This window comes from Mus caroli, chromosome 16, assembly GCF_900094665.2.
Source record: "Mus caroli chromosome 16, CAROLI_EIJ_v1.1, whole genome shotgun sequence".
NCBI classification, from domain to species: Eukaryota; Metazoa; Chordata; class Mammalia; order Rodentia; family Muridae; genus Mus; species Mus caroli.
Window position 1 is genome coordinate 45,092,029 of NC_034585.1, and position 7,967 is coordinate 45,099,995.

Consider the following 7,967-nt stretch of genomic DNA (forward strand, 5'->3'; position numbering starts at 1 on the left):
ATTGCTATATCAAAGTGTTTAGAACTATGTCTGACACCAGGAAGTCACGGTATGTATCTATGGAATGAAAAACGGGGGGGGGGTGTAAAAAAAATCAATTTATAAATACAATATACAACAAAAATAAAATCCACTCAAAGGAATATCAAAGTCACTCGAAACAGGTTTCATAGTGTACAAGAATTTTCATGGGTAAAAAAATCATATAATGTTGCAAAACAAACAACAGAAGAGAGAGCTGAAAGGTACTGTACACATGACTGGAATTTCAGTCATGGAAGAATGGATTTTTACTTCACTTATCAGTATATTTTACTTCCCAGAACCAGCATTAGAATTGAAGGAGTGAAGAAAGTAAGGGTCTTGTTAAAATAAAACGCAAAGTATTAGGGTGTGGCTGCTGTTCTTTGTAATGCCCGTGCTGAGACTCGACTCCTCTGGCCTTCTAGGCTCTATCGCTGAGCTACCAGGTTAGCTCCAAATTTAAAATGTAATGAACATTGCAAAATTCACAAGTTAATATGTACTTTAATATAATCTTTCTAGAAACCAAATTTATTGTAAAAAGTCAAGGTTTAAGCCAATGTAAGTAACAAGGGATAAAAAAACGGAATGAGCTCTGATTTCCACTCTTCCTTTTACCATCACAGTTCAGCCGGCATGGCAATCTGACTAGTCCAAATTCTTTGTCTATTCAGGGTGTATGTGCATGCTTGAACTTCTCAGCATCGCCCATGCCTGAGGAAGCCAGATGAGGACATAGGATCCCCGGAAACCACCATGCCCAGTTCTGACCCTGTCTTTATCAGAACTTTTGATATATCATTCTTCAGAAGTTGTTTGCATTAATAAGTATTACTTATCTTGGTGACTGAATATTTTGGTGGCTTCTGGTATTTGTCACTGAGGAAAACTCTCTCCTTCACTTCCCTTGACACATAGAACTTCCAGCCTGGACTATTTTCCTAAAAGTTACATGGGATTTGTATTCAATATATTTAGTTGCTTATATATAAATTCAGGTTTAAGAATAGCACTTGAGACCCACCCATGTCATGCCCAGCACACTTTCTCATCACATGCAGCTTGCCCTGCCCACCACATGTGGCTTGTCACCACGTGTGGCTTGTCTTCATGGCTGTACACCTTACACATGTGAGCCTTTTAACCGCCAGAGCATAAATCGTCTGACTCTGAATAAAGTTGGCTATTGCATGAGATCTTAGTCAGCTTCCTTCTTTTTTTCACCCCATTCTCCTAGGTCCCACAAACCCTAGAGCAATAAACATTCTAGAACATTCAGACCTCTTTATCTTCAAGTTCCAGGTCTAAAGCTTCAGCCAACTGTTGACTAAAATTATTTGGGAGAATAGAAACTTGTCTGAGAAAAAAAAAATTTTATTACATACAAATGTGGTTTTTCCTGTCATAATCCTCTAAGCAGTGAAGTATGACAACTATGTTCATAGTATGTGTACTATTTTAAGCACTGTAACCTAGAGGTGACCCAAAGGGCACAGGAGGTAGTACAGGTACTGCATACACACACTGTACCAGTTTACACAATGGATCAGCATCTTGGGGTATTAGTATCTGCAGGAAATCTTGCATACAGAACAGGTACTGCATACACACACTGTACCAGTTTACACAATGGATCAGCATCTTGGGGTATTAGTATCTGCAGGAAATCTTGCATACAGAATAACAGCTGCAACAGTTATCCTCACATGTTGGGATTGTTTCCTCCCCCATCACAGAAAGGACTGACCAAAGACATAGTAATTGTATATAGTCAACTGTTAAGACAACTAGAGAAGAGAATTAACATGATGTCCTCCAAGACTACACAATCACATATATAGCAAGGAAAGCAAAGAAGGATGTAACTGACCCAAGGTGAGCAGTGGACTGGAAATGATATACTGGGAGTCACAGTTATTACACTAGGTGGCATCTAAAAATCAAAGACTACCTTTTGGGATTTGCAGATATAAAAATGTCTTTTTGTAGAGCAATGGAGAAAAATACCAACTACCTTCATAATTTAGACTTACAGATTCATCCAGTTTTACTACCTTATCTGGCCAATCAACCCTACCCACCCCTCTATCTTCTGACTCTTCACTATGTGTTTCTGTCTCCCAATACAATATCCACCCACTTTGCTATTCCCTACTCCCATGATAAGGCCCATCCAAGGCCACATGGCCTAAACAACCTAAACAGTGAAAGCTATAAGTTTGTTTGTTTTTAATCTGGACAGTGAAATATAAAAGTAAATGTGCATAAAAGTTAAGGACTTACTTATATTTACACTAGGGATTTAAGCAACTCCTAACATTGTTGCAGTAAATCTCCCAAATATGCCCGACAATGAAAATATAACACAGTTAATACGATTACATGCTGTGAACCTAGATTGGGCAGATCTGCCACTACACTACCGTCTTCCACAGGTTATGAGACCTCTTAGAACTTGCAATTTTTCTAGGTTGTGCTTCGGCTCCGCTTTTCTTCATCTTCCTCCTCCTCTGCATCCTCCCCCTCTTCCACTTTCTCTCTCTCTCTCTCTCTCTCTCTCTCTCTCTCTCTCTCTCTCTCTCTTTCTCTCTCTCTCCCTTCCTCTCCACCTTCCCTTTTATCTGCCCAATCATCAGTTCTCCTTTATTTTACAAATTAATGTGGGAAGCAGGTTTACAGGAAATCACCTGAGTGCTGACTCATTCCTTGTTCGAAACCACTCATGAGAGAGCGGAATTAACATCGAATATAATTAGCCCCAGAGCTATCCACAGCATAACGTGAAAAGGATTTGACTAAAAACACAAAGAGATAGAACCAATTCGATCTGCTATTAAGTTGAATGGGAATTTTAAAAAGGGCCCTAAGATGGTGTCTACTGATTACTTCTCAGCCTCTAATACTAATATACTTCTGAGAAGTATCTGTCTTCAGCCAAAAGAGGTTTCTTTCCCTCTCATGTGGCCTTGACAGGCCCTTTGCAGTGCCTCCATAACAGGAGGAAGTCAGGAAACCATGCCAGATACACCTACGTATGATTTCCTAAGTACAGTGACCCCTGTCACATCCAGACAAAGCTCTTCCTTCTAAAATGTAAGCCAGGTCCGCACATGATCAGCATACTCATTCACACCTATACCCAGGGACGACAAAAGACAACTGAAGAGGCCAGCTAACCTTCCTGCCAATCACTGTATCCATTCCCTATCTTCTCCCAAACATTAATAATCTCATTTCTCAGTCATTATGTGTTTATTTCCAGCTTTCTGATTTAATTAACATTGTCAAACAAGTAATTTTTAAAAATTGAACATTATAAAGAGAGAGCTATTTTCCAATGTCAGCTTTTTCACTCTTCACAAATTCCTACCATAAGTCCCCAAATGTTACCACATCAAAGCACCTGGAGGGTTTCTGTTGTTGGGTTTGTCTTTTCTTGTTTTGTTTTGTTTTGTTCTGTGTTTGATTTGTGGAGTGCTGAATATATCCGATAAGTTCTACTTATTTTGACTGCCCAGCATCACTAACAAATATAGATTTTTTTTAATATATATTTTTCACTATAGACTATTTCGTTTGTTTGCTATGACTGGAAAGAAAAGAACAATGAATCTGATAGGTCATTTCTTTTCTGTATTTTTTATACCCCATTCAAAACAAAACAACAACAAGAAACCATGTTTTAGTTTAAAGAATCCAGATTCACCAGACTGTTTATGGTGTGGTCCAGCTGGACATATTAACAAGGGTACATCAGTTCACAACAATTGGCTGTACATTTTCATTCCACAGTTCACCTTGAAGTCTATATTACATTTTGTTATCCTGTGTAAACATATATCTTTGCCAAAAGAGATCAGTGTACTTTTCTGCTTATTCCTTAAATCCTGAAATGACGGCCAATCAAAACCACAGCTTTGTTACATGCCAAATTTCCCAAAGGTGAGTGCTTTTGAACCTGAACTTTTTTCTTAACTTCTTTTCTTTGCTAATGCACTTTAAAATTGCATGCACGTACAATTTCTTTAAATGGTTCAAAACTGGCCTCACAGAAAGCATTTCAGTGGGCAATACTTTTGTTTCTTTACTTGAGTAAAGACTACTGGAGTAGTTTTAATGAGCTCACATTGACTAAATAGCCATGATAGCCTTATATTATGGTGAATGGTAGCTGTAGTAATTGTCCATAAAAACTCCAAAAACCATTAATTTTTGGCAGTATGATAGAATCCTATTATTGTACACACATATAATTTAAACTCAAGTTAACTTCTATCTTGGAAATTCCATTTCTTGCCATATGAACGAACATTTTGTTACAGATTCCCTTTCTTGCCAAAATTGAAAGGTATTGTTCAAATATTTTTTCCAGTATTCTCAAAGCATATCTGAACGCCACAGAATTACACAGAGAGTAAAGTGACATTACTCTATTATATAATCAAAAGTACAAATATGAACTGAGCTCCTATCTGTTCAGAGCTGAGGGAACTGGGAAATATGACTAACCAAGTGGATAAAAAGTTCTTCTTTTAAGACTATAGTTGGTCTGAGGTAAGAATAAATAAAAGAACAAACTAACATATTGAGTGTTCTATTGATTGTGATATCAAGTGATATAGAGAAAAAATAAACAAGGGAACACAGAAGCAAAAGTGGATGCATTTTTCAATAGGTCAGTGGAATAATCACTGAGGTGATAAGTTTCAGTTAAAAAGCCCATAATTGGGTATGGGAACTACCTCAGCCAGTAAACGTGCCTGTCCCCAAACTTGGAGAGCAGAGTTCAACCCCAGAAACCTACATGATAGAAGGAGAGAACCAACTTCTGAAATGTTCTTTTATCTTTATCAGCATACCACACACACACACACACACAAAACAAATATAATTTGAAAGTTTTAAAGGATACAGAAAAACAAACAAGATATACAAATTTCTGAATGAGTACTAGTGAGGGGCCTAGGGACAATCATTCTAAGACATATTGGCATGTTGAAACATAGGGAAGATGCCAAGAAGTTAAGACAGAATAAGTGAAAGAAAACAGAAGAAAATTAAGTCCTCAGATTAAAAATAGAGGGTCACAGGCTGCCTTGTAATTGTTCACGACACATAGCATTTAACATGAATTCAACACCTTCTGGAACTCCACGGCAGCACATGACAGGGCAGGTGAGCTGGGCTTGGTGAGAGAGGATGCTCTTTAAATAAAACAAGAGGATAATGGAAGATTTTTAAACAATACAATGAAATAAACATTCAGACTTAAACTTTGCAGGATTGCCTTGGCTACATTGCTGGAGAAGGAGGAGGAAGAGGAGGAGGAGGAGGAGGACCTAAAACCAGGAATACCTATAAGTCTGCCTTGTCATCATCTATGCCAACAGTGAGGGTGGCCTGGAGTACTGGAAGAATGATTTGCTGAAGAACAGATGGCAATCTGTGCTTATAATATCAACACAATACTTTTTTTTTCTCTTTTTGGTATTTGGCAATAAACCACCAGCTTCACTATGTGCTACCAAAGACTCCAGGAATGCCCTGCCTCCACCCTACACACTGGAAAGTCCAACATCACAGACCTTCCTCCGAAGTCAGTAATGTGAGCTCCAGATGTGAGTGACTGGAAACCCTGATGACAGGACCTCTGTTTTGGAGCATCTCTCTGCTAATCTCCCATGTTTAAACCACTTTGCCCTCTTGCCTCTGCCCTCATTTACACACACACACACACACACATGCACACGCGTGTGTGTGTGTGTGATGTGCGCTGAATTAAGAATTGTGCAAATGAGGGAGTTGAAAAAGTATTTAATGGAGCTTTGCGACACCCTGTTGCTTCCAAATGGGAGAAGAATAAATCATCGTTTCTGAAAAGTCGTCATTTTCTCTTAACTTAGGGCCTGTCTGCATTCCTCACTGAGCTCTACAATGACACAGACAAAGCTGAAAGTCAAATTTTTTCATGCACATGGAGCCTCCCAAATGGGGGCAGGGGCTTTGCTAGTGGGGGTGGGGAGATTTGTTTTAAAAAAAAAAAGCAGCCTCCCATGCCCAAGGAACTATCTGTACCTTCTGACAATGATTGGTTCTGACCAGAGAATTAGAGGGTGGGCCTCCCTGAGACTGATAGGAAGGAACAGAGTGAGCATCACTTACTCTAAACTTTCCTCTGCACTTTGGCAGGTATTTATGTTTTGTTCAGGCCAGAGAATGCTTGGCATCATAGCCTTACATCTTAATGCATAGGCCTTTTAGCAGGACTCTTAGGGGGCGACTTTACAAGTGCCTTAAATAATGACAAAAGCGATTTTTAAAATGTGTTCAGATAATAGTTGTGAGCACAGTCAAATTGTTCCATCCCACATTCAAAAGAAAGGCAATTACCTGTAAAACACATAAAATATATATTGTTTACTCATCATTAACTCTGAACACCTCTACGCTAATGGATAGAATACGAGACATGCTCAGCAATACAGTGCTGTAGACAGACAGAGTGAGTCAGAGGGGCACAGAGATTTCCCCGGCTGTGTGAATGACATCCGAGTAACCTTGGAGAATTACTGTGGATAGCCACAGGCTTTAATCACCTGTGGAAGCAGGACATTCTGAAAAAACATCCCAGTGGGCAAGAGAGACTTCTTTATAAATATGACCTTGCCCTTGTGCAAGTTCCATCAAAGTTACAGTCACATTTTAGTGTAAAGAAATAGAATATCAACGAAAATAAGTGGAGATGAACAGATAGATACCTCAGCAGTGAAAAGTGCTGCTGTGGTTGATTAATCCATTCTAATTTACCTGGCAGAGGCAGCACTCGTTTCTCACTACTTGCTACAATGCTCTGGATTCTGGAATGAAAGACACACACACACACACACACAGCCTTATATTTTAATATGCCTTAATCAGCTCAATGGCTGGGCCATTTCCAAACTTCTACACTGCTGACCCCTCCCCTCCAATACTTCTGAATTATTACTTACTAAAATCCAAATTCCTTCCTTGCTACCCCAAACCCAATGCAGGGAGGGGAGCCTGCGGCCACTCTTCCCACAGCTCTCAAGCCCAGATCTTATTCCTCCTTCAGCATGGTGATCCTTCCTTCTCCCCCTCCTGAGTTTCTTGCCTGGGAATCCTAAAAGTTCTGCCTCTGTCTCCCTGACCAGCCATTGGCCACCGACAACTTTATTTACCAATCAAAGACAACTGGGGGCAGGGACCTTCAACATCTTGCATGCAGTTGTGCGAATGCCCGTGTAATTTTGGGAACCCAATTAACATAGTACAAGCAATAAGCCAAATCCACAACAGAAAAGCACTTGCTACTGGGTTTAGATACCAGCATCCACGTGCTGACTCCTTCTAGCCTCTGGAGGCACCAAGCATGCATGCACTGCATATATATATATATGTGTGTGTGTGTGTGTGTGTGTGTGTGTGTGTGTGTGTAGGCAAAACACCCATACATATAAAAGAGGGAGTAAATTTAAAAAGAAAATATAAAACAAGGCCAACAGAGAAGTCATAGCCTCAACCCTCTAAATCCCTGAAATATCTTGTCTTTTTCAATACTTAGACATCCAGGAGAATGTGTGTAAAAGGAGAAAATTTAAAAAGCCTTTCTGAAAAACTTCGTTCACTAAGAGTTTTCTTTTATCACTCATCCTTGTTTCCTGTGCCACATTGTGGAATTTAGTTGAAGCACACAAATTTCTATGTAGTGACTAATCCCATAGTCCATCCTATCCTCCGCAGAACAGTAGGAATCCAAAGAGCAATGGAAGTATAAACTGAGTAAAAGAGAAATTCAAATCCATCAGGGTCCCCACTTTCTCTTCCTTCCTTCCTTCCTTCCTTCCTTCCTTCCTCCCTCCCTCCCTCCCTCCCTCCCTTGCTCCCTCCCTCTCTCTTTCCTTTCTTTTTCTTTCTTTCTT